Here is a 26971-nt window from a genome sequence, read left to right as displayed (position 1 = left end):
CAGAGTGGGGGTGGGGCGTGAGCATTACTGGAGCCTTGAGTCTCCCTGGAGTGGGGTAGGTGGATTTCCGAAAGGCCTGGATACGGGGACAAATTAGGATGAAAACAAGGTTATTTAAGATACAAAGGAGGTAGCCTGCGAGGCGGGCTGCAGTGAGCGCTGTGTCCTGGGAGTCCATGTGGGGACTTACAGGCTCCTTCCGTCAGCCCTGCCTGTTGGGGAGACATCCTGTGTCTGCTGTCCCAGGAGAGCATCCTGAGGACAGCTTGGAGCCCTGGGCAGGAAGGCCAAGCTCAGGAGCAACGGCTGGGAAGATGAAGCTGCATTGCTGCTGGATGGGGTTGGGGACGCCCTCCTTGCTCCCTCTCCCCTCAGGGAGGCGCCCTGTTGCTGCTGCAAGGATGAGAGACAGGCAGGAGGGCCATGGACCTGGGTGGCAGCAGAGGGGGTAGGAGGCACCAGACTCTAGGGAGGGAGCCAGCTGCATTTGGGCTGAACTGAGCCTTAGCGGCCCTCAGAGGCATGGAGAGTGGGGGGCGCTGGCTGCAGTGACTCAGGGCCAGCCCATTGGAATCAGCACAGCTGATTTCTTCCAGTGCAGGGTTTTCCACAGCCACATCGGAAAGAAGATTCAGGATGGAGGGGAGCGGCTGATTGCCTTTGGGGTCCCTCTGTGACTCAGAGCGCTTTCCAGCCCGTTGAACTCGGGCCATGCAGTGGGAAGGCTTCTCCTGCCACTCTGGCGGGCGCCTGATGAATGGGGAATCTAATCCATATGCTGATGATTCCTTTACACTGAACTCATCTCATGCTTGCCTTAGGAGCCCTTTGATGTCCAACAGGACTTGCAGCCTTTTTATGAGGCATTTTATACTTGTCTCCCTGCGCTCCCCACCCACCACTGGCCGGTTCTGCTTAAGGAACGGAAGTGGTGTTTCTTGGAGTCTAAATGGACTCAGACTTTGAAAGGTTCAAGGTCTGAATTCTAAACTCGTGGGGTTCCCTTGGACTCCAGCCTTGGCAGCCTTTCTCTTGCAGCCAGGGCCCTTGTGCATAATTCAGCAGGCCTGGCTTTGCATGCACGGGCTGCAGGCGGGACACTGCAGAGCCGGGAGAATCAGTGCCTCAGGCTCCAGAACTTTCTCTGGATCCCCAAGTCTGAGGCTGGTCCTGGCATAGGCAGAGTGAGGGCAGGTGACGGAGGGAATCTGGGCCCTGTGAATCCTGCCAGCACCTCTGCCATCACCACACCACCTACGTGCTTCATTTCTTTAAGATAAGGCACTTTCTACTCCCATTTCTAGTAGCACTGCAGACATGTGTGATCTGGTCCCTCCTGAGCACATTGTTCTGGCTGGGTGACAGTCAATGGGACACAAGGTGGCCAGTTTTGATGAAAGAAGAGGAGCCCTTTTGAAAAAGAGGGCCTTGGAAAGCGGAAGGAGGAGGAGGTCAGGCTGAGAGCAAGCTCACTCCAAGGGCGCTCCCCTTTCCCTGGGTTCCTGGGGTCTGGACAGGCCTGGGGAGCACAGCAGGGGTAGGTGGGATGGGTCTGACTTTGAAGGTTGAGAATGGTCTGCAGAATATGGAGATGCCAGGCTAGAGTGATCGAGTTCAGAGGAGGAGAGAAGTCTCCCAGATGGAGCGTGCATGTGTGTGCATGAGTGAGCTTGTGCGTGTGTTCACACAGGACCACTGGCCTAGAAGGAAGTCTCCCGAGCTGTGGATTTGGTGGCTGCTCAGCACCTTGACCTTGGTAGGGGGAGTCACTGTTGAACACAGAGGGTGGGGCACCAAGACCAAGGATCCACCTTGAACAATAGCGAGGAAGGAGGTTTCTAGGCAAAAGGTTGGTCTGAAATTTGGAGTAGACCCCCCTGGGGAGGGAGGGCTTCCTTTGGGACATAAGGATAAAGGACAAGAAGAAGGAAAAAGAGGACACCCAGAGATCAGCAGGTTTTTTGGGTTTGGTTTGGTTTTGAGGAGGGAGTCTTATGCCAAGGAGAAAGTATCTTTGCTTAGCTAACAGAACTGTGTCCCAGTGACACAGAGGGAGGCCACACCTGCCACACAGGGCACATGGAGACCCGGGGTGGCTTTGACTCATTCCTCTTTCATTTACGTTCCCATCTGGCAGAGGCACGCTGCTGGGTGTCTGGTGAGTACATGTCATTCAAAATGTTTGGGAATGTTACTGATCCTGCGATCCCATGTGTCTCCAGCGTTTCATGTCATCCTCACAATCCCGTCCGGAAATGGGGACAAGAGGCAAAAAAAAATCTTGTCCTTTTCCTTACATGGAAAGAAAAAGATTTGGAGGTGCAGAGAGACGCGTGTGGCTTACCTAAGGTCACACAGCAAGCCAGAGGCAGAGGGGGTTGAAACCACCTGTGCCAGAGCTGCTCGCCACCCCTGGTCTCCTGGAGTTCTAGCTGGCTCTGTTGTCCTGGAGTCAGGGCTGTCCCCGCTGACAGATCTGCATGGGGACACCTGGGTATGCACTGTCACTGTGCCAGGACTGGCAATGACAAGCAGGTAGCACCTGTCCTCAGAAGTCTGCTTTTAGGAGGGGACAGATGAGGAAACAGATGCAGGTGAACTAGAGTCAGGGGTGGAAGGAGAAAGACGGCAGCAAGGTCCCTGCACCCAGGCTGGGGAAGGAAACGTGGGAAGTAGGCTGGCAGGGCTTTCTGTAGGCGGTGAGCCCTGGGGTGAGGGGAGTCGGAGAGGAGGGGGACAGCAGGAGGTGGAGTGGGAGAGCACCGAGCAGGTGAGATTATAGATGCTGCCAAGTGAAGGCCAAGGCGGGAGGGCTGGGGCAGGGATGGGTCAGCTTCTCCCCCAGGCAGGAGAGGCTATGTAAGCCCTGTGGGTATCTGGACAGTGTCTTAAGGCTTTGGAGATAGGCCATGTTTGCATCTAGAATGTTCTTTCCTCCCTGGGGGGAAAAGTGGTCTGGGAAGAGGAACAGCTAAGGCAGGAGGCCAGCAAGGAGGTGGCTGGATTTACCCCTGGAGAGGGGAGGGGACAGCGGGAACAGAGGGAACAGTCAGGAGCTATGGTGGGCTGTGACGGGGCAGAAGGATCAAAGATGACACCCAGATGGAGAGACAGGTGGAGAAGCCAGTTGGGGAGGTGGCTGTGGATTTGGTTTTGTGCACATGGAGCTGGAGATCAGGAGAGAGGCCCCGTGGGTGCTGTGTATGGGGGGGGGGGCTGTCCCCATGAGCTTAAAAATGAAAATCCTGAGCTGGCCCAAGACGGCCCAGAAGGGCTGGAGAAGTTAGCTCAGGGTCCTCAGGTCCTCGACGGTCCTCAGAGGAGGCTCAACACGGGGAAGGGGAGGGCTTTGGCTGGGACGTGCAGGAGGGCTTGAAATTGAGCAGAGATTGGAGCCCTGGGGGAGCACCTGAGAACAGAACAGATCAAAGAGGGAGGAGGAGTGCGAGAGGAGGCTTCCGCAGTTTGCTTCAGCTCTGCCCACTAAGGCTGGGGAACGTGCCTGGAAGCCACACCCTCTCACTCAGCACCTGGGGCTCCTCCAGCCCCAGAGGGAGGGAGCTGGGATGGAGAGACGCCTGGTTGCAGGCACTGTGACATGGAATTAAAGACTCGATTTCCAGTTCCAAGATGGAATTAGAGACAGGTTTTATCCATTTACAGTGGTGATCTCCCCCCCAGCCCGGGGCTGCAGGAAGGAAGCAGAGCAGAGCTTCGGGGCTACTCCAGCCATGTGCACACAACCCGGAGGGCAGGGGCACCTCCTTCTCACCAGTCTACCTGCTCAGCAAGCGCCCGTGGTGGGAACTGAGGCTGGCCCAGACCCCATCAGGGACAGGGGCAGCCCCGAGAGCAATGGGGACCAAGGATGCCTACAAACCCGGTCTTGCTGTATCTGCTCAAGGGCAGCACGTGTCCTTCTGGAGGCTCCCACAGACACAACAGATCCAAGTCGGCCAGGCTGGGTGTCTCACGGCTCTGGGTGCCCCAGAGGGTTAGACAGTGTGCCCTTTCTGTTCTTGGTGCCAAATGGGCAGAGTCCTGCCTCACTTGTGATGAGGGAAGCTCTGGGCAGCCCTGCCAGGCACGTGACCCCGTTTCCGCCAGGACAAACAGATCGCCAGAAGCCAATCACCGTATTAACAGCATGTCAAACATGCCATCGGCAGCTCTGTTCACAGTATTGTGTGATAGCCCAGGGTGCCCGGGGCCAGCTTCAGACGCCAGACTTCAACCATGGCCGGGGACAGCCAGAGGACCCCGAGTCTCATCCCCATGGGGCATTTGTTTGGAGAGATGCCTCCAACGGTGGGGCTGGCTCACCTGTGGGAGGACTGAACAGTGTGAGTCGGGGGGATTCCACCCTCGTTCTATCACTCACCCCAAGTGGGACCCTGGGCAAGTCATTCAGTTTTCTCATCTGTCAAATGGGCATGAAAATCCCTGGTTTGACTGTTTTCCAGGACTGTGAAGAGAATCGAACACACTCATAGAGGAGAAAGGTGGTGTGAAAGTTAAAAGGGCTTTCCTCAACCCTTTATGCAGGATTTGAGGAAGTTTCCAAAGACTGCACCTCTGTCTCTGTCTGGGGCGGTTCTGGATTCTTCCAGGGATTGATGACTCTGCAGACAGGAATGGGAACAAACCAGTCCTGCTTCAATCCTGGGGTAAGAGGAGGCGAGAAGATGGGAAAACTGCCTCCACAGGCATGTAACCCTCCACCCGCCACCTCCCACGCGAGGGTCCTTGGACTTTTCATCACCAGAGGGGCCCATTCCTGCCTCTTTCCATGCAGCCACGCCTCCCGGCAGGGGCTAGAGCCTGTGGGTCTCGGGGAAGCTGTTGGCTTGTAAAATGACTAAAGATTCCTTGGCAGGAAGTGGACTCTGTCCCAGAGAGGGGAGGCCTTTCCCGCATGGCCACTGAGTGAGGATGCTGTCTTTGCTTGTGGGGAAGCCGGCCGCTGTCTGGGCTGCTCCTTGGAGGGAGGCAGAGGCCCTGGCTTGTGAGCAGAGGCCACCCAACCTGGTCAGCCTGTATCTGCTCTCCCCTGCAGACCCTCGCTTGGCAAGTGCTGTGGAGGCCAGGCTGAGGAGCAGTGCTGTGGACAGCAGCAGGCCAGGAGGGCCAAGGTGGCCAGGGCTTTCTGACTCCGGATCCACATACCTCCCCAGCTGTCATTTTGGCAGCTCTGGCCCCAGCCGGGGTCCCCTTCCCCTGCAGCATTGGGGGAGGGCCCAGCCAGGCAGGGCTAGGACTTCCAGGTTCCTTTGCATCTCCAGTGCTTTGAGCTGTAGGTCCTGGGACACTGCGGATCTGCAGGCTTCAACTTGTGTTCCCTGCCCTGGAGGTGGCTTCCCTCCCCAAGGCCCCTACCCGGTCTTCCTCACCGATTTTCCCGTTGTTCACACTCCACGTGTGATTCAAGGACAAATCATAATCCTCCTAAGCCAAACGTGATAGTTCCATGCTCCACGTCAGCGATTGTCTTCGGGTGGAGCCTGGGTGAGATTCTGACCAGTAAGGTGTGAGGAAGCGCCCTGGGAGAGGAGGCTTTGGGGGAAGCCTTCTCATGGACCAAAAGAGACACTAGGGTGACGCCTGGGGTCCGAGGACAAAGTTAGCACACCGAGCAGCCAGGAAGGACAGGGCTGGAACACGGGAGGAGCCTGGGATAGTGAGGATGTCACTGCATTGCTAAATTAATCAACTCTGCAGCTGCCTTTCCCCAAGATTTCTTATTGTCCATTTCCCTCACTGCTTTAGTCTGTCTCTACCAGTTTACAACCCCTTGCCAGTTCTTTGGGAGCCACAGAGAACAGAGTCAGGTGGACTCAGACTCCATTTTTTAAAAAAGAGAGCACACCTGTAATCCCAGCCATTCAGGAGGCTGAGACAGGAGGATCGTGAGTTAAGGCCAGCCTCAGCAATTTAGCAAGACTCTGTTTCTAGAGAAAATATAAAAAGGGCTAGGGATATGGCTCCATGGTTAAGCGCCCCTCAGTTCAATCCCTGGTACCAAAACAAACAAACAAACAAACAAACCCCAAAACCCAAACCAACACAGCTAAAGTCACTCTAGGACTGCCTTTTGTTACGTTGCCCAGGATCCTGTGTTTGGGATTTGGATACTAGTACCATAGAACCCCTACAGCCCACAAGGCCTTCTCCAGAGAAGAGAGTCCTTGGATCCTCCCAACCCTGGCCACCCTGCTGTTTTCTGTTCCCACTCAGGGGTGAGGGCTGCAGGGCTCCATGCTCACCCCCCGCCTAGTGCGGGGTTCTCCCCTTCACTGTGAGCCTCCATCATAACCCTGCCCTGCCAAGTCTTCCACCTATGGGGGAGGGGGAGGGTTACAGCTGTTGCTCACCCTCCTGGGAACAAGGACTCTCCCATCTCTGCCTTCATAGCCAAGCCTGCCTCTCCCCCGCCCACCATCCCATGCAGGCTGGTTTCACCCAAAGTTATCCCCAACCTGGGAGGAAGCAGGATTTCCAGGAGCAACAGGGGTGGTGGCCTCAGGACCAGTGGTACAGAGGTACAGAGGGAGCCTCGGGGCTCTAACTCAGGGGCTAGGACCAGAACGCAAGGGTGGGGACATCTGGGAGCAAAGAAGAGGGCTGTTTGTTAGGGCTGAGGTTCTGGGTGGGGCCTGGGCTGGAACAGAGAGGCTCCTGAGCAGCCCCATAGACGTGTGTTAGGTGGGTACCGCTAGCCGCCTTCCTGCCTCCTACAAAGATATTCTACCACCCCGGCTGAGTCCAGAAATAAAGTGCTGGTCATCACAGTCTTTGATCTCTTGGTTTTTACATTCAGGTTGGGGGAGATGGCCATAAACCGAGCTAACTAACCAACCAACCACCTCATATTTTAGTTGATTATATGTGCAGTAAAATACGATGGGGGGCGTGGCTTAGCCCATTTCTGGTTGTCAATAACACAATAGCAGAGACTCAGCAGGTTATTTGACCTTGGTGTTTTGTTTTGTTTTGATGCAATATTGGGGACCCAACCCAGAGGTGTTGGACCACTGAGCTGGGTTCCCAGCCCTTTTCTCATTTTAATTGTGAAACAGGGTCTTGCTAAGTTGCTGAAGCTGGCCTCAAACTTGTGATCCCCATGCTTTAGCCTTGGAGTTGCTGGGATTACAGGCCTGGGCCATCGTGCCCAGGCTGAGTAGGTTCTACAGAGAAGAGATGTGCTTGGGCAAACCATCCTGGTCCACGATCGAGGGACTGCATCTGGGAATGGCCTTATTGCTGTCAGAGTCCTGAGGTGTGACAGGGCATCACATGGAAAGAGACAGGAAGTGGGAGTGTGTGTGTGTATGTGTGTGTGTGTGTGTGTGTGTTGTCCTCTACTCTCGCCCATTCATAGAGACACCAGGGTTCAATCATGGGGCTCCACCCTGTTGACCTTATCTTTCTTAATCACCTCCCAAAGCCCCACAGCTAAACACCATAGTCGGATTAAGTTTCCACCTCATAATGAGGATTAAACTCCAACACGAGTTTTAGAAGGGACGAACCATATTTAAACCACATTAGGACAGTAAGAGAGGCCTTGCCTGGGGCACAGCTGAGAGGGAGCCACACAGGAAAACTCTACAGAGGGACCTTCCAAGGTGAGCGAGCAGCAGGCACCAAGGTCCTGGGGCTGACCCTGATGTGTTCCAGATCTGCTCAGCTAAGGAGGTCCCTGGTTGGGTTGACGCCAAAGAGTGAGGCAGGGAGTCGACCACCGAGTCCTAGGGATCATGCTGGGGGTCTGGAGAGGTGACTGACATATTGAGTTCTGAGTCACGTATGGTGGCGCACGCCTGTAATCCCAGTGGCTCGGGAGGCTGAGGCAGGAGGACAAGTTCAAAGCCAGCCTCAGCAACTTAGCCAGGCCCTAAGGAACTCAAAGAGACCCTGTCTCTAAGTCAAATACAAGAAAGGGCTGGGGATGTGGCTCAGTGGTGAAGCGCCCCTGGGTTCAATCCCTGGTACCAAAAAAAAAAAAAAATTTCTGAGTTCTGCCTACAGCCCATCAATGTGAGTGTAGGAGATGGAAATGGAAGTCTGTCTGCATTTAGGGTTGAAGGGCCCCTAGACCGGACTCAGGACCGGCCAACAGCCATTACCAGGCATCTGGGTCCATAATTCCTGCTGGGGATCTCTGATGTCCAGGGCTGGGCCCTTCCTGCCTCAACGCTTCTTCCCTGGTCTGTCTGGCCAGAGCTAGTTTGGCCCTGGAGGCCTTGCTACCCACCCCACTGGAAGGCGCCCCTCCACGAGGCTCCCTCAGCCCTGGGACAGTACCGTCCCTCCACTGGAGGCATGGCTACAGAGGCTTGCCTGGGACTCTGTCCCCACGCTCCCTCCCTCCCGCCCTCCTTGCCGTCAGCTCATCTTGGCCTGCCCATGCCCTGGCGGTCCCAAGTCCCCGGCTCCCCATGCTGGCACCTGCCTCTCTGGACTCAAATGACTTAATTTATTCGATGAGTGACGGGAGGCTTTAGAAAAGCCTTAACCCTCAAGAATAGCAGCCAATGGAGAGAAAAGGTGGGCAGGGCTCAGGCAGAGACCTGGGGGGCTCCAGCATCCGAGCCCAGAGACACTAGGACACCTTCCCTGGCCCTCTGGGCTCTGTGGCTGGGCAGGGCTGCCATCCCTCTCTGCAGAGTGACCCGGGTGACTGGGCCATGTAGACACACGGTCACAGACCGACTATCAGCTGAGGCCCAGGTCTGGCCCCGGTCAGCCACAATCCCCGCCTTCGCCTCTGAATCCTCCTCCCAGGGCCAGCTCTGCACACCCTCTGAGCTGCAGCAAGGCGTGGGTGACATCTCTATTTGGCTGTCCCTCCGTCACACGCTCCCAAGTCAATGGAAACGTGTGGAGCCCGTGACCAGCCTCGTCTGGCTCAGCCTCCTCCCTGTGGGTGGTGGCGCTCGCCGTCCCTCCGCGTGGCTTGTGCACTGGCTGGGGACCAGCATCCATCGCCGCAGCCTCTCTGGAGGCTGGAAGGGCGTGTGCCTCCTGGTGCTGGTGAGGAGTTGGAGGCAGAGGTCTGTGAGGGGTACACCCTGGGGAAGGTGGCCAGTGAGGACAATGGCAGAGGTGGCCTTTGATGGAGGAGGGCACCCTGTCCTCAGCCCTACTGGTCAGGATTACCATGGACAGGGCCATCTGTTCCTTAGAGTGGACAGCTTCCCTTCAGGCTTCTGCAGGGACCGCTTAACCGTGTCCCACTCTCACCTCCTGGACATGGTGAGTGGCCACTTGTGCTCTGTCCTCAAGCTCCTTCAGCACTGATGCTCTCTTGTGACCTCATATCAAGTGCAGTGGCCATTCTGTGTGACCACCTGAGCCACCAAGACCCGTCGGCAGACCTGGGTTCCTATCCAGATGCCACCTGTTCCAGCAGGTGACTTCACACCATCACCCCTGAAGCAGGAGAGCTCAGTCCAGGACGAAGGATGGCTGTGGATGATACAGACCATGCATGCCCCGCGGGCCCAACTCAATGTCCGGCACATAGCAAGGACAACGGTGCACATTTTTTGAGTGCTGGGCGTGAGCTACCGGCCTTGGCCTTCTGCCCTGGGCTTGGTGGGCCACATCCCCTTTGGGTCTCCTGTGACCAGGCTCCGATCACCCAAGAGCTGGCAGGAGCAGACGGTGTGCATGACGCGCTGGAGAGAAGAGGGTCACAGACTCCCACCCTGTCCTCAAGGCTGGGGACCCACGGCTGCTTCCAGTAAACAGGGCCTCCTGCTCTGTGGATGGGTCATTGCCAGGCAGCCGCAGGAAGAATCAGGACGACACTGCGCTTAGTCAACCAGGGCCAGGAGGGTTGGGCCTCCCACCCACCCCAACTCACCCCTCCACACTGTCGGCACCTCTCTTTACCTTTCTCTCTTTGTAAGATCCTTGTCCCCTAGGACCCTGAGGTCCCCCTCTCTCCAGCTTCTCTTTCCCTGGGGCCTATCTCTGCCTGCTCCTTAATGTCACTGTTCCCTGGGCCAAGGTGGGCCCATCTCTCAGCCAGGCTGAAACTCATTTTACCATCCTGGTGAGAAAGTGCAATGTCAAGGGGAGGTCACCAGAGGGGTCCTCTGCAGATGCTCAGTGAGTGCACAGGATGTGGTGGGCACAGGGAGGTCGGGGAAAGATGGGAATCAAGGGTCCAGTGTGACCCCAGAGTTCACAGAAGAGGAACACCAGGAGAGAGGGAGGGCCTCCACTTTGGGAGTGAGGGTGTAGGGGTCAGGGACAGGTGGAGACACAGGGCTGGAGACCAGGACAGGGCTTGGGTCTGGAATTAACAAGAGTCACTCTCAGAGGCTCACGGAGAGCCTGTGACAGGCCAGGCATGGTACACCATTGCATGTGGGAGGTGATTAAGACGGTAGGAGAGAGAGTGCATGGGGAAGGCTGGGGGTGGGCCCTGGAGCATCACTGAAAGACTGGCAAAAGAAACAGTGCCACTCCTGCCCCCAGCACTATGCACAAAGCCCACCCTCAAAGGCACCCAGTCACACAGTGATCTGGCCCAACACCTCCCCAGCTACGGCCACCGGTACCTTGTGCCCTTGACCTGCCCCAGCGCCTTCTCCTGAGGGCCTTTGCAGCTGCTCTAGCAAATCTCGCCCAGGCTGCCAGGTGGCTCCCTCCCTCCCTTTATGAGCATCTCTGTCTCAAGCCACAGAGAAGCCTGCTCTGATCATCTTATTGAAACCATCACCCCTCTTCCCCCACATAACCCCAAATTGCATAATCTGTATGTTTCTTGGTCGGCGCTCCGTCTCCTCCATCAAACCCTTCTCTCCGAGGACAGGCCCGGGATCTTGCTGATGGATCATCCGTGTGTGGTGCACAGACCCCAAGCATTCCTGTGGAGTGACTGTGCGTGCGGGGACACGAGGGCTGGGAAGGTAGGCTGGCCAGGGCATCCGTGTGTCCACACGGGACAGGGCTTCCCAAGACTGAGAGCCGGACTGCCAAATCCATTTCAGATGGTCAGAGGCTTCAAAGGGGAAAAACAAAGTTATAAAACCACTAGATGAAAAGGACAGGAGAATATTTCCACAATCTTGGAGGAGCGTCCGAGGTCTCCCTAGGCCAGGCACGGAATCCAGAAGCTAGCAGAGAAAGCCCCGACAGGCTTGAGAACACAAGAATCAAAAGCTTCCACATGGCTGCAGACATGATAAATCAAACTAAAACCAACCTGACGGATGGCAGAAGATAGTGAAAACATGCCCCACACACAACAGATGAATGTCGCAGATAATCTGATTCCATGAGGCGATAAGTAAAACCACATACAACCTGGTAGAAAAAAATATGGACAAAGGAAAGGCCCGGTGACAAGGAGGCCCCAGTGACTTGCAGAATAATCTCATGGCCACTGAACAGCTGCATAACACCTAACCACCCCACTCACCAGGGAAAGCAACCCAAACAGCAAGAACCCATCCAGGCAACTTGATAAAGCAAAGATAATGCTCGGGGGCTCCAGGGGCCTCCCATGCGGAGACAGGAGTGCCATCATTATGGAGGGTGGGAATGCCCCTGCGGGGACTCAGTGACATTCAAAAATGCACACTCCCTGAGTCCCAGCAATTCCACTTTCAGGAACTTTTCCTTGAAAAATGCCAAAGCTCTCCAGCGCCTTGTGGTTTGCTCAGCCCTGACACCTTCATTTCCACAGGGAGGGGGCAAGACCCGTGAGCAGATGCAGAGCCACCAGGGTCTACGTGCACCTGCAGTTTGGGGGAGGAGCCCAGCCGGAGTGAGATCTTCAGTGGGACTTGGAGCGCAGTGCTAAGCCCAAAGGGCAGGACTCAGGGAGGTGAGGGACTTGCCCAAGGCCACCCAGATAGTACCTCAGTCGGCCTGGCTCCACAGTTGGCCCTGTCCCCCCTGGTCACCCTCCTCAGTGTTTCTATTTCAGAGCCAATATCTCGTCTTTGTTTTACCGCCCTCCTCCACAGCGGCCCATCTGGTGACCTCACAGCCATGCTGTTTTGTCTCTCTTTCTGCCTCTGACCTTGGTCCTTGAGCTCACTCACGGCCTGGTGGGCTGGAGGCTGGAGAGGCTGGAGGGAAACTGGGAACCACTGTGAGAGCCCAGAGACCATGGAGCCACAGTCAGGGCAATGGGCAGACAAGCACCTCCTTCCAATCCATGCCTTTGGGTCAAGGCTGACCAGGGGGATAGAGCCCAGGGACAGTCCTGTTCACTCACACAGCCAACCAGGCTCTGCTCCAAAGGCGATTCCTACACTTGGGCCAAAGGAGGGTTGGTGACCATTCTCTCCCTCCAGGTGACTCATTTTACTCTCCCAGCCCAACAAGGGGCACTGTACTCTCTTGCCATCTACCCAGGGCCTAAAGACACAGCCAGCCTGCAAGGGGTAGGGCCAGCCTGCCAGCCCAGACTTGTCTAACCTCTGCCTGAGCCTAAAACCCACCTGACAGTCGAGGATCCCCATAACTGTCTATTGCACTCAAACTTCTGCCTGTTCTCACTTGGGTCCTCTGAGTTGATTCTGAGTTGGGTGTTATTGGCTCCACTTCACAGACAAGGACATCGAGGCTCAGGGAGGACAGTTAAGGCTGCAGGTTTAGGAGCTTGCACTGGGGGACCCAGCCCAGGCCTCAGGACAGCAGCCTCTTTGCACCCAGGAAGGCTTCCCGCGCAGGGAGGGCTGTGAGGAACTGCGCAGGCGCGGCCGGCTCTCCTCAAGATGGCGCCCACCCTCTTCCTTGGTTTTACCACATTTGACTTATTCTCCATTGACGCGGATTCTTTCCCCCCTTCCCATTTTGGCATCTTTGAAATTACATCTTACGATTTTTGTCAGTCCAGGTGGCTGTGGTGACTTTGTTGTCCTATCCCAGCACGCACATCAAAGCTTGCAGGATGGGCGTCCAGGACGGCAGGGGAAAAACCCTGGAGCCAATCGTGGGGCCCCCCTGGACAGAGACATGGGTGTTGAGAGCGTTGAGGACAGGACTATGTAGAAAATCCTGAGCTCAGCAGCTCTTGGGTGAGTCATGGAGATGCTGAAGATCTGGGACCGCAAATGCAAAGCCACCTGACCCAGGTTGTCACTGGCTTTGTCTCAGGGAGGGCCAGACATGTGCGGGGGCCCTCACCAGCCGCCTCCTGATGGTGGTTCTAGAACACACACCCCAGAAGCCACGTGGCCAACATGCAAACCCACTCTCAGAGGCTCACATCCCAAAGGAGACAGGGAAAGATGTCCGCTTGCCTGCCTGGGTGCCCACACACCTGGGATGATTTCAGGTGGCAAAGTGGGGCAGTCCCATGATTGGTCTGGCAGTCTGCAGGGCTGACAGCCACTACTTGACATGACAAAGAGGAAGTTGAAGCCTGGGAGCCCCCATTCGGAGCTCTCTGCTAAGCTAGTGCCTACAGGCCTTTTTGGGTATGGCTCACTATTCTGTCTTCCCCACCCCATTCCAACCCAACCACAGCATACCACAGGCACTCAATCAGTGTTGGCCTGGTAAATGAAAGTTGCACTTAGCTTTGGAGTCTCAGCCACACCGTTTCAAATTATGCATCTGCCACTTCTCTGAGCCTCGGTTTTCTCATCTGCAAAATGGAGGACATCATGATAGGGTTATTGGAAAGATGAAAGAGATGATTTATACAAAATGATGGGCTTTGTGGTCAATGGATAACTGATGGGAGTTGTTAGGAATATTTCTGAGACTAGTTATAATGAGTGTGTGTGTATGTCAGCCTCAGACAGAGTCCCTAACCCTAGCTCTCAACCATAAGACTGGGGGGAAAGCCGTGAATGAGTGAGTGCAAGTAGACAATTGCTACTGGCGGATTCAGAGGGTGTAGAGTCCCCCAGGAGTGAGGTGGACAGCCCTCCAGCTCTCTGAGAAGCACAGGGGAGAGGAGAAGGTGGCAGCAACCACCTGCCTGCTTAGGGCCTTGTTCTAACCCAAACACATAGACAGAGGGAGAGAGCAGGCTTGGAGCCCCATGGACAGCAGATGTGATTCGGTGACCATCCCCCACCACCATGGGAGCTGCACAGTGTGGTCAGCAAATCTGAACATGCTATCAGCATTTACAAAATTAGTTTTCCAGTCTCCCTTAAAATATCAGTGGCTCAGGCCAGGCTAGTCTGGCTCTCCTCAAGGTGACACTTGGCAAGCCATGGACAGTGGCCTTGGGCTCTGCCCAACAGCCCTGCCAGTCCCCGCCCCTCAGCTTCCCTCCTCACCCACCGCCTGTCTGCACAGAAGCTGGAGTGGGTGACCTTTTCTGCACCGCCAAGAGGCCCAGTGTGTCACCCCAGGGTCTTGCAGGGCACATGGCCCCCTGGAGAGCCAATAGTCATAGTGGCCATGGCTCGTTCCCATGCACTCCATGAGAGGCCTTGTGCTCAACAGGGGTCAGGCAGGATGAGTGTCCACAGAAAGGGTGGAGATCCTTGACCAAGGGGAAAGAAGCTCTGTCTCATGGAGAGGAAGCCCAGGAGGAGGCAGACTAAGAGGGGCCCGTGGGGCCATGCTCCACCATCCTTGGGGCAAAGCTCAGCTGTCTTGCTCAAGATGGGCTCTGGCAACCACCACGCTCCCTGTATCCAAAGGAGCAGCTTGAGCAGTGTGAGGGAGGGGCAGAGAAGGGGGCCTTTCCCTGTCCTGGAAGGAAACTTCCAGAAGCTCCCCACAGCACTCATGCTTGCGACTCTGGTCAGTTGCATGGCCACGCCTCTCCGCCAGGGGTGTCTGGGGATTAGTCTCCTCCAGGTGTCCGTGTCCACTGAAACACCAAGTGTTTGTCACTCAGGAAGATGGAGACTGGCTCGAAGCCTCTGCCCCATGTCCCTTCACCCTCACCTCAGCCTCCATTGTCCAGAGGAGAAGCCACAGCCTAAGAGGTTCCAACCCCCATGAGGTCTCAGCCTGCGAGAGGCCGGGATTCATTTGACACTCTGATGCGTCCCAGAGTGGGAGCCCGTGTGGGGCTTCTGTGCTAAGATCTTCCCCCCACCCCACCCCGATGCTGTGAAGTCCAAACACCCAAAGGTGGCCTTTGGCCTTCAAGGTCTCTGGCTGCTGCATGAAACTGGCTACTTCTTATTTGGTGGTGGGTCTAGCGTGTGATTTAGCCCACGTTGTGGAATAAGTGGCCATGTATGTGTATGGGACACTGAGGTCTGCCCTGGTCACCCACAGGCCTGTGGGGACACAGAATCTCTCAAGTGGAGGTGATGGATGGGGGGGTCTCTCCTTGGATTAGAAGAGCTGCCCAGAGACTGAGAAACCCCCATGGGGGGCGGGGGGAGCAGTTTAGTTTGATCCAGCCGCTGGTTACTTATTAGCTCCTTCTCTGTCTACATCGCCCTTGGCCTGGACTCAAACATGGCTTATTATTTTCTTTCTTTTTTGCAAGCGGCTTTGTGTGTGGAGACACATCCGGGGTTGATAATGCTGCAGACTGGGATATTTCAGTTCTTCCTTATTGAAAGAGGAGATCTTGCTGTGCTGCCCGGCCCCACCTCACTCTCCAGATTGGAAACTATGTGACCCTCATGACGGAGCTTCAATTGGACCCCTCGGGGCCAGATTTCCAAGCGAAGAGGAGCAGAGGGCGGTGCAGGGGCCGAGCACATGCTCCGGGGGCAGCTGGGTATGATGTTTTGTCCCATCTCTTAAAAAACAAAACTAGAACTGTGCAAAGCATTGCTTTTCAGATCAAATATGTGTTGGCACCCGCGTGTGTCCTGTTGGTCAGAAAACATGTTTTTTTTTGTTTTAAAATTAGATTTCCCTGGAAAGAACAATGGCAAAAATCAAAGGAGACAAGTGTTTGGTGGGGCAGAAGGAACAAAATCCTTTGCCCAAGAGGGTTTGTGGTTTGCTGAGTGCCAAGTTGCTCGAGGCGCCTGCCTCCCTGGCTGGTGCCAAAAGATGGGGTTCACAGTTTGTGGGGAGTGGCAAAGCTGCCACCTGGGTCCCACAGGGGCCCTGGCATACGGCACAGAGGCAGTGTCTCTCAGATCTAGTCCACCTCCGCTCTTCCCTCCTGGCTGAGGGCCTATCTGGGTGCCCCGAGGGCCTGGCCAGGAAGAATCTGAGTGTGTCCCCACACACAGCCAGGGCTCTCACAACCAGGCCACATGGTACCCTGCTAAAGGCCACCACCTCTGTACGACCCTGCTGCTCTGGCCACGGCTGGTGAGATCAGATTCGGAGCTCAGGACAGCTGTCAGTAGCCTGGCTCGAGTGTGGCCCATGGCCCGGGGTCTGGACAGCAAAACACATATTGTCTCTTGGGATTTCCTGATGCAAAACACAGAGAGAAGGAGCCAGAGAGCAGAGAGAGACTTGCCCAGTGCAGAGAGTGAGCAGAGCCCTTGAGCAGCACGGTCATGAAGGAGCAGAAGCCTGGGAAAGCACAGAGTGGCTGGTGCAGAGGGTGGGGCACCCGGAAGAGTGAGGGGCTGAAACACAGCCCGAGAGGCTGGGACGCAAGGAAGCCTCTGTGGATGCAGATGCGCCTGCCCTCGCAGCAAGGACCACAACCAACATGGAGTTCTCACATGCATATTCCACTCCCGAGCAGAAGTTGCACACACTAGAGGCAGAGCTACCTCCTCCCCCTCCCCCTTAGTAAACACATGTGTGCATGCACACAAAGGCACATGGGTGCAAGTGCCCGTGCACCTGGGTACACGCCCAAGCTCCCTGAGACAATCAGCTGGGCTGAAGAAACAGCTTACCCCGGAAGAGCTCAGGCAAAGTCAGGAGCCACCTTGATGCATCAAGGGCTAAAGGGCAGAGTGCCACAAATGAAGTCACCATAACAAAGCAGAACAGGGGACTTTGTTATTCTCAGCGGCCACACGGATGGGTCCGTGGCAGGTGCTCAAAAACTGGTTGTAATTGTTCGTTTTCACAACAAGCCTGTTGGCTGAGTATTCAGCTTTTTAGATGGGCACAGCAGGGTCCAGAGAAGGTGAGGTGCTTGCCCAGGTGTAGACCCACTCAGCCTGAGCAGACTGGGGTGCAGGTCTTTGGGGTTCCAGGGAAAGAGTCTGAAACTGCCTTCAGCCAGAATGAGCTGGTCCCCGGGAATCTCATGGCTGGGTCCATCTGTAGATGCGGTGACACAGTCCCAGCTGCCCAGCATGTTGCCAGGGACACTGCAGAGCCCCGCATGGCAGAGGGCAAGCCCGGGAGAAGGATGGGTGTGGCGTGGGTTCTGTGATGAGACACTCCGTCTCCAGTCCTTATCCGATGAACTGTCCACACCTGCCTCAGGTATGCCTGCAGTCCACGAGTGGTGAGGTTTCCATATTGATCCTGGGCAGTCCCGTGCTCCTCCCCACCCAGCTGTGAGTCAGGTCACAGCTAGCCAGATGCAGGCTTTCAGAATGGGGTTGTCACTGCAGGTAACTCAGCTCTTGAAGACTCAAGTGCTTCCACCAAAGACTTTGAGAGAAATAGTGAGGATTGACAGGGTTATGGATGTTGGGGGGCCAGAACCCTGTCACTATGTATGGTCCACAGAGGATCTCGGGGAACAAGAGTGAGGAGCTGGACTGTCCACCCTGGAGTGTGGATAGGGATTGTCTGGGTTCTGGGTGCATATGTGACAGGGGAGAGTGACTGGGCAGCTCCTGTAGGGACCTAAGCTTCATCACCCACAGGATCCCACACCCACAGAGTGTGGCAGGTGGTGGTACCAGAGCCTGGGTGGTGAACTGTCTCACGCTGACCTGGGGAGGCTCACGCCAGCCTCCCCACTATCTGGTTAGGACTTCCCTTTGGTAGCAGCATGGTGACAGGTTAGTTGGCTTGTCACTGTGCCTAAGACTCTGCCTCATCCTGTCACCATGCCTGCAAGTGCCTCCATCCTCTTGACGGCCCAGGACCACCCCCCATCTCAAGGCTGAAAGTCTGCTCTTGAGAATGGTGCTCCACAGGGTGGGCCAAATGCCACAGCAAACAGTCCCCGGATGCTGCTGCTGCAACCCACAAGGACTGTGTCTGTCTCTGGAGAGTCGGGATGGAAGCTCCAGGGCGGTGGGACTTGGCTGCATGCACTTCAGCGAAGACCCAAGCTCTGTGACCTTCAAGGCCATGCTGGGTGTGGCCAGCCTGGCTGGTAGGAAGGGAAGAGCCTGGGGAGGGTCTAGAAGCCAGGGCTGGCAGGAGGGCCCATCGCCACTCTCACATTCCTTCCCTAGAACTCAGACAGGAGGCCACATCCAACCGCAGGGGGTGAGTGCTGGGAAATGAACGTTGGCAGGTGACCCTGTGCACCACTGACAGTTCCAACCCTGAGGACGAGAGCAGGGCGGAGGCTTGCATGGAAAGGAGCCACCTGTGTCCCTGCCATGAACCCAGGGCTGCACACAGTCAGTCCACCCTCCAGCAGAGGCACAGGCGCCCAGGCCTCTGGCTAATCCCAAGGTCATGAGGAGAAGAAGCAGAGCTGCCACTCTGGCACACGGCCATGCACCCGGGGGCCAGCCTCCGCCCCTCCCCTAGCCAGGTCAGGGTCTGTTTACTGCCCCCATCCCCAAGGAGCTAGAGGCCAAGTCTCATCTCCCTGAAATGAGCATCTGTCCAGTTTCATTGGGCTCAAGTTCCAGTCTACAAAGAATGCTGCCATCTTCCAAGGGCTTTGTGGCAGCCCCATGGGGTGAGTGAGGAGGCTCTGCACAGAAAAGATGGAAGGGTCACTGTCAAAAAGTGTGCATTGTCCTGTGTGGTGGCACACGCCTGTAATCCCAGGGACTGGGAGGGCTGAGGCAGGAGGCATCCAAGTTGAAGGCCAGTCTGGGTAACGTAGGGAGACCCCATCTTAAAACAAAAACTGAAAAGGGCTGGGGGTGTGGTTCAGCCGTAGAACCCCCTTGGGTTTGATCCCCAGCACCACAAAACAAACAGCAACCACAAAAAAGATATTGGCTGGGCCTGACTCTGGGCTTGGAGCTGGGCTGGCTCTGAGACTCAGATGTGGAGACAGGACATAGAGAAGCCATGGGGATGTGGGTGATCACAGAGACCTGGGGCCAGACAGGCAAAGGGTGTGTGAGTAAGGGGGCCAGGGAAGAAGTCACCGGGAGGGGTGGCAGGGACCAGGTAGGGATGGTGAGCCTGAAGGAGTCAGGGGCTATGCAGCAACAGCTGCTTGACATCTGGCTGGAATTGGCACTTTCGGTGGCTGGGGCTTCTGATTCATGTAGAGAAGCTGGAGATGCAGGGTGTGTGCCTGGGAGGAGGAGGAGGAGAAGAGGAGGAGGAGGGGGGAGGATGTGGAGGGGGAGGAGGAGGGGGGAGGGGAAGAAGGAGGAGGAGGAGGAGGAGGAGAGGAAGAATAAAGGGAGGAGGAGAAATGAGGGGAGGAGGAGGGGTGGAGGGGGAGAAGAAGAAAGAGAGAGAGAGGGAGGAGGAGGAGGAGGAGGAGGAGGAGGAGGAGGAGGAGGAGGAGGAGGAGAAATTACTAGAAGCTATGTGAACATGGCTGCAGGCTAGATCCAGTCCCACCCCCAAGCTACCCCAGGCCCCCTCTGCAAAGGAGACGCACCAAGGACCAAATGATGTGATTCAGAAGGCAATGACTGGGCTGGGGTGGAAGATTCTGGAATCTGGTTTGTGACTGCATTGAATGGTGCCACCTCTCCAGGCCAGATCCCCACTGCTGGTGTTTTTCTTCATTGTCTCCAGAAGCCTCTGTGTCCTAACTTTCTTCTTGCTGTGGCTGAAAGGCTGCAGCTCAGAGAGGTCAGTTCACCTGTGCAAGGTCATGCCTCTGAGAGGCTGCTGAACTGAGGGCCCATGGAGACACAGGCTTTTTGAGGGAGAAAGTTCAGCTCAGAATAGTGATTTGCCTCAAGCTACCCCAGAGCAAGGTGCAAGCTGGGCCCAGTTCCAGGCCGTGGACTCCCAAGGTCATTTCCTCACACTAACGGCTCTTCCATTATTTTTTGCCCCCAGTGACGACACAATCCAGACACTGAGGATGGAGAGCGTCTTCCCACAGGGCCTGCTGGTGAGCAAAGCCTGGTTCCGGAAGGGGTCCTTTTGCACAGCAGAAATTTCACAAAGCGTCTCAGCACCTGCTAATACACCGGCTTGCTAAGCCTGAGCTCCCGTCCACGCACTTTCCACCTGCGTTGCATTTCTGGCAGGAGAGAGGGAACCTTCACCACAGGAATCTCCCTGAGCTCGTGTTGAGGCAGCTAATTAACGACACATGCCGCCTGGATTTACGCTGCTGCACATCTGTCCAGTGTGGCTGGGTTGTTCTTTGCCTTGAGGCAGGGAGCTGGCTCCAGTGGCCTCAGGTAACCCTTCCAGATGGGGATGGCAGTGACTAGGGATCTCAGAGCCGCTGTTCTGCACCCTCCAAAGAAGATGAACCCTTCAGTCTCTGCTGGGCGGACAGGTGGCCACGGGCCTCTTGTTTCTTGTAGAGTTGATGTCAGTGCCCTATCCCTCGTCCCCTTGGCTGAGCTCCACTTGTGAAGTAGCGAGGCTGCAGCTTTGACCAACCTCCCACCCAACCCTTCTCCCTCCCTTCTCCCTCTCCGTCCATTCAAACCTGCCATGGATCAGTTGCAAGACCTCATAAACGGGTACCCAGGGGTGTACAAATCACTGAGAAGGGTTTAGGAGTTATTTACATTTCAAAAACTTTGTGGTCACTTTACCCAAAGGATAAAATCATAGGCATTAGTGGCCATGAATTTTAGAGCCTCCCCTGGGACATTTTCAAGTTCGTGTTAGATGAACATGTTACTGTGACAAAGTTCCTGAGATAATCAACGTATAAGGAGGAAAGGTTGATTTTGGCTTCTGGTTTCAGAGGTTTCAATTCATGGTTGCTTTTCCCTATTGCTTTGGATCTGTGGCAACGCAGTACATCGTGGTGGGAACACATGGCGCAGGAGGATGCTCACTTCCTGTAGGCATCCAGAAAGCCAGGGAGAGAGAGAGAGAGAAAGAGAGAGGAAGGTACAGGGGTCCCATAGTCCTCTTTAAGAGCATCCCCACTTGATCTAACGTCTCCTACCAGGCTCCACCTCCTAGAGGTTCATGACCTTCCATAGCACCCAGGACTTGGGAACAAGCCTTCAACACACGGGCATTTGGGAACATTCAAGATCCAACCCGTGGCAAATTTCTACCCGGTTTTTTGGTAGTGCCCATCCCGATAGCTTTCCTTGACAAAATATGTGTAATCTATCCCTCTTCATAGATCACCGGGTTTCAAAGCCTTTGAATCCATTTTTTAAAAGTCCTTCCTTAACAACTCTGATAAAGTCTGGGGTGGCTTTCAGTTTTCAGGCCACTGGCATGTCCTTGCCACATGAATTGGGCTCCCGGTTGGCAGAGCCCTGTCAGGGAGCTCCCTTGTGTACAGTAAGGACAGCCAGCCACCAAGGAGCCGCCCAGAGTCCACAGCTGTGCCAGGAGGATGGAGGAGCCACCCGTCTGGGGCACCCACAAGCCCTCCATGGAGGGCTTTCAAGTAGATCATATTCATTCAAGCCCAGGCCAACCCAGAAAAGCTCTTTGAATCCAAAACGGACTTAAAGCTTAAGGTGGTTGGTGGAAGTTTCAGAATACTTTCCTATTCAAGTGCTCACTCATTCTTTCAATCAACAAATATTTACTACACGCCTTCCTCACACAGTAGGGCATCAGTTAGGTTTGGGGAGCGGTTGCTATGACATGACTGAGTGGAGGGGGCTGGTTGGGCTGGGGTCACCTAAACCTAGAGACTTACCTGTCTATGACCATTCCAGAAACTTCAAATTTCCTAATGAACTTATCAATCCAGCCCAAGCCATAAAAGTGGCAAGTGTCCACTTAGGAGGACAAGGAGGGGCCAAGGTGGCTGGAGTCCATTGGCCACACACCGAGCTCACCACAGAATGACAGTGGCGTAAATGGGGCTTCATGCTCTTCTGTCACCGACTCAGGGTCCCCCAACTTGCTGCCTGCGTTTTTTGGAGTGAAGCCCATTTGCCTGATCCAAAATGGCACCCACCTCACACCTGTGCCTTGGCAGAGGCAGGAGGTGATGGAAGAGGGGCACAGCTGGAAGGTCTGCACACCTGTCCACACACATCTTGCCACCCAGAACTCGGCCACGTGACTGTCCCAGGACTGGCCAAAGTGGCCTAACTGGGGGCAACCCAGGCCAAGCCAAACTCAGGAGCTCTCCTGCTGCGGGAGGAGGGGGAGGCGAATCTTGGAGGATGATAAGCAGCTCTGAAGACAATGGTGACTTAGCGGATGCGCCCTGCGGCTGGGCTCTCCATCCAGATGAGGCGGTGGGGGTGAGTCACCAGTGACTCTCGGGCTGATGCTTCTCTGGGGCAGGGGCTGAGTGGGAGCCCCCTGCAGGAAGGGCACCAGAGCAGAGACCCGGGAGGTGACAGGTCAGAGTTGGGAGGCAGAGGGGAGGGCGTATGCCAGGATCTTGTGGCAGGAAGGAAAGTGGCACTTAGGAGGACAAGGAGGGGCCGATGTGGCTGGAGTCCAGAGAGCAAAGAGCTGAGCTGAGAAACAGGGCCGGGACAGGAGACCTCCCACTCAGGGCCAGGGACACCCTCCCCTTCAGAAGGCTCCATGGCGGGTGTGACTCTGGAAATGAGGATGCTCGGAGTTCAGGGAAGGCCACGAGGCCTCGGTGGGGAGAAGTGTCCCCTGGAGCTGGAGGCAGAGGTGGACTGAGAGGGGGTTTGCTGGCTCTACCTCGTGCTGGGCATCCCACTGGGGCCTGCAGTGTTGGGAGGAGGAGTTGGAGAGAACAGCCGGCCCCTCCCTGGTGTGCAGTGGGGGAGCAGAGCCTGGGGAAGGGCAGAGCCGAAAGCGGCTTTTGGTTCTATAGGTGGTTAGCAAAATAGAGGGGTCTGGCTGGGTTGGGGTCACTTCTCTTTGCTGTATAATTCCAGGGCCAGTGTGGTGATTCTGATCTGCAAAGACCACAGGGATCCATGTTCCTTCCACCCTACTATCTCTCTGCTCCTTGTAGACCAACAGAGTTCCAGCCATCACATCTGCATTCCAGGCGGAAGGAAGGAAGGAGCCAAATATATGTTCACAAAACACTTGTATAAAAATTCTCAGTGTCAAGAATTACGAAGGGTCTGAGATTCTATGAAAGGTTAACTGGTCTCACCTGGCTCTTGACAGCTACCTGTCTGAAGCTACTCCAGAAACTTAAATTTGCTAATGAATCTATTATTCCAGCCCTAAGCCATAAAATCAAACCGCATGCTGGGCTGCCCGCAGTTGCCTGACAGCTGGCCTGTCTGATCCTGGCTGTCTGCTCACAAATTGGTATTAGTGCCACCAAGAGCAGATTAACACGGTGACCAGGCACCCAGCAACTTGATGCTACCAGCTGGGCTGGCTGAAGCTGTCACTCTGCCCCCAGCTGCCAGGCTGCCCAGGAACCCACATTTCCCCGACCCTGGGTGCAGAGCAGCTCTGGGTCCACCTAGGGGCGGGTCCTCTCTAGGCCACCAAGGGATGCCACGGATCCAGCGTAAGATCCAGAAGAGGGAAGCAGGGAGCCACGGTCAGGAAGATAACATGCAAAATCTTGCGTGTAACTCGAGGCTTGAGACTCAGGTGGGGCTCGCAGGCATTTGTCACCTGAGCCAAAGCCCTACTGCACAGCGAGAGAACTGAGCCCAGAGAGGAGCAGGCCATGTCCAGGGCCACAGCACAGGACTACTGCTCACACTCAGCTGGCCTCAGCTGTGCCTGTTCTGTGCATGAGATCTCCATCTCCGAGTCTTTCTCTACACATCTGCTCATTTCATCAATGACCATCTCCTGAGCACCTAATGTGTGCCAGACCCTGTGCTGGGCACAGGGAGGCAGAAGCAATGGTTCTGGGAAGGACTAAAAGTCACTAACAGAGCTACCCACTGACATTAGTGCAATGCACATTAGTGAACAAAGGAGATGTTGAGCACGGACGACCCCTCAGAGGGGATGAGCCATTCCGTGGTGAGTTGCATTAGACAGAGTTGGAAAACACCACGGTCACAGTGACATAAGCAAGGCATTTTTCTTTCCTGTATAATTCCAGGGCCAGTGTGGTGATTCTGATCTGCAAAGACCACAGGGATCCATGTTCCTTCCACCCTGCTACCTCTCTGCCCCTCGTGGACCAACAGAGTTCCAGCCATCACATCCGCATTCCAGGCAGCAGGATGGAAGGACGAAAGGAAGGAAGGAAGGAAGGAAGGAAGGAAGGAAGGAAGGAAGGAAGGAAGGAAGGAAGGAAGGAAGGAAGGAGCCAAATATATATTCACAAAACACTGTATAAAATTATTCAGTGTCAAGAACTATGAAGGGTCTGAGATTCTCCCCAGCTTGAAAGCTAATGAGTTAGCCTGCCTGTTCGTAACAGCCATCAAGGAAGGTCTGAAGTAGTAGCTCTCTGTGGTTTTGATTTGCATTTCCCTGATGATTAGCCTGACTATTTCAGAGAGACTGGCAGAAGATGTGGAAACCTTGAATCAGAGGCAAAGGACTTGCATCTTCGCAGCGCAGCAAGCAGCATGCTCATCAACATATTTGAATCTGCCCCTCTTGCCCCACTCTCCGTGGGAACAATGTGGATGGGCACGTGCCTAGAGAGAGAAGCCTGGAGCTTAGGGAACCTGGATCTCTGATAATAAGAAGTCAGCCTGCTTTTTTCGTTGCTCAGGAGGAAGACCCCTGATTTCCAAGGTCATTGGCAATACAAACATCTTTGAAAAGATCCTTCAGAGCACAGGGTAGTTCACACTGTCCTCACGAGAAATGTGAGACCCCTGGGCAACTGTCTCACAGTGTAGAGCAGTTTAATTCAAGAGAACCCCAAACCATAAGCAAGCCAGGGGTCTGTCAAGAAGAGCGCATGTCCACAGTCCTGCAGTAGATGGAGTGGGTCAGCAGCCATCCTAGTGAGCAGGCAGTGGTAGCTCAATGGGGTTTGGATTTGCATCTCCCTGACAGTTATTGATGTTGAGCATCTTACATATCCTTGTTGGCTATTTATATATCTGAAGAAATGTCTATTTAAGTCCGTGGCTCATTTTTTAAGTTAATTATTTACATTTTTTTTCTTTTGGTACCTGGGATTGAACTCAGGGGGGCTTAATCACGAGCCAAATCCTCAGCCCTTTTAATATTTTATCTAGAGAAAGGGTCTCACTAGGTTGCTTATAGCCTTGCGAAGTTGCTGAGGCTGGCTCTGAATTCTTGATCCTCCTGCCTCAGCTTCCTGAGCTGCTGGGATTACAGAAGCATGAGCCACCGCACCCAGTGTGAGTGGTTTTCTTGTTATTATTGTTACTAAGGTTTTAAGCCAGGTTGTAACTTAGAGCTATGCATTAGGAGCGTGAATTGGAGGCCAGGGTGGAAGTGGCATGATCAGGTAGGAGCCTCTACAGTGACCCAGACATGATCATTGGCAGCCCTGGCCCAATAAAGCAAACAAAACAGACATACTCCACTAACCCTGTCTCTGCCCATACCACCTGGAATGAACTTGGGTCTTCCAAATTTCGATTCCACCCTCTGAGCCTACCCTCACAGATTGACAGCCTTCCAGAAATCTCTCTGGCCTTTGAACCATGGCTCCCAGGATGGCTTTTGACTTTGCCTGCTGCCTGGGTCTGGCATCCACTTGGGTAGTGAGACTAGCTTGGGATGGGTGTCCAGCTCACAGCAGTGTGTCCACTCTGTGACGTGCGGCTGGCCTTTGATGATTAGCCAGGGTGGAGCCACTTGACTTGGGCTTAGCCAGTCAGACCCCTTTACAATTCCCCACGCCCAGGAGAACCCAGCGACTCCACTGTGGAGCCCGGTCAGAGACAGCACCCCTGGTGTCCCACTGGCCACTTCACCTGGTCCCCTGCACTCTCCCTTGGCTCCCCACACCAGTCTCTTTACACTGATCCCTCCGGGGCTATTGCCTCAGAGCTGCTGGCCCCGTCCCTCCCTACCTTTTCACCCTGCTGTCTTCCACTACACACCTTCCCCCTAGGGCAAGAACTCTCCAGTGTTGCTCATGGGGGGACCCTCAGAGTCTAGGAGATGGCACATAGTAGGTACTCAATTAAATTTTTTGGCATACAGAAGAATGAATAAGGATCACTAAACCAACAGAATTGTCTGCAGAAGCCACTTTTCCTAGTAGAAGGGAACCACCTTGTTAACTAGCAGAGGTTAGCTAGGACCAACATCATCCTGGCCAGTGCACCGTCAGGACCAGGGCTGTGTGAATGACCTCGCCTCTTTGCCTCAATTGTTTCAGCTGTGCAAAGGGAACAATCCGACGGCCTCAGTGAAGGCTTAACGGCATAATTACAGGTCACGGGCACACCAACTCCAATCTGAAGCCCTTAGAATGTGGGATTCTTGGATGACCTGATTTGTGCAATAATAGGACTCCTATTATTATTACCAGCCAGGGAGTGACCGTGCAAGGATTGACGGTGCACAGCTACCGGGCTGCAGAGCCTGGGGCGATCCCAGGCCTCGGGACCCATCCGCCAGCTCTGGCCGCAGGTCGCGACGGGCGCCGGCGTCCCCTCCCGAGGGCGGCCTGGGCGCGGCGGCCGGCGGGGCGGCTTTGTGCGCCTCCTGATTTCCATTTCCCCAGATAAACACGCGGCGGGGGCCGCGACCTCGCTGCATAGCAAATGCCTCTGCTCCCCGCCCCGCGTGGGGCCCGCGAATGAGATGATTTACTCCTGTTTTGCATATTAATTGATCTAAATGCCACCCGTTCTGGGAACAATTAAGAGGCCCTCTGGCGCCTGGGGCTGCGGGGCTGACGGCGGCGAAGTGGCGGGCGCCCCCTCGGGGCCGCAGGCCGGCCCGGGTGCTGTGGGCCAGGGTCGGCTGGGCCGCGGGGGGACGCGCACATCCCACCTCCAGCAGCCGCAGGCACAAAGTG

This window comes from Urocitellus parryii, chromosome 1 (assembly GCF_045843805.1).
Source record: "Urocitellus parryii isolate mUroPar1 chromosome 1, mUroPar1.hap1, whole genome shotgun sequence".
In the NCBI taxonomy this organism is placed as follows: domain Eukaryota; kingdom Metazoa; phylum Chordata; class Mammalia; order Rodentia; family Sciuridae; genus Urocitellus; species Urocitellus parryii.
Note: the sequence above shows the minus strand (reverse complement) of the source record.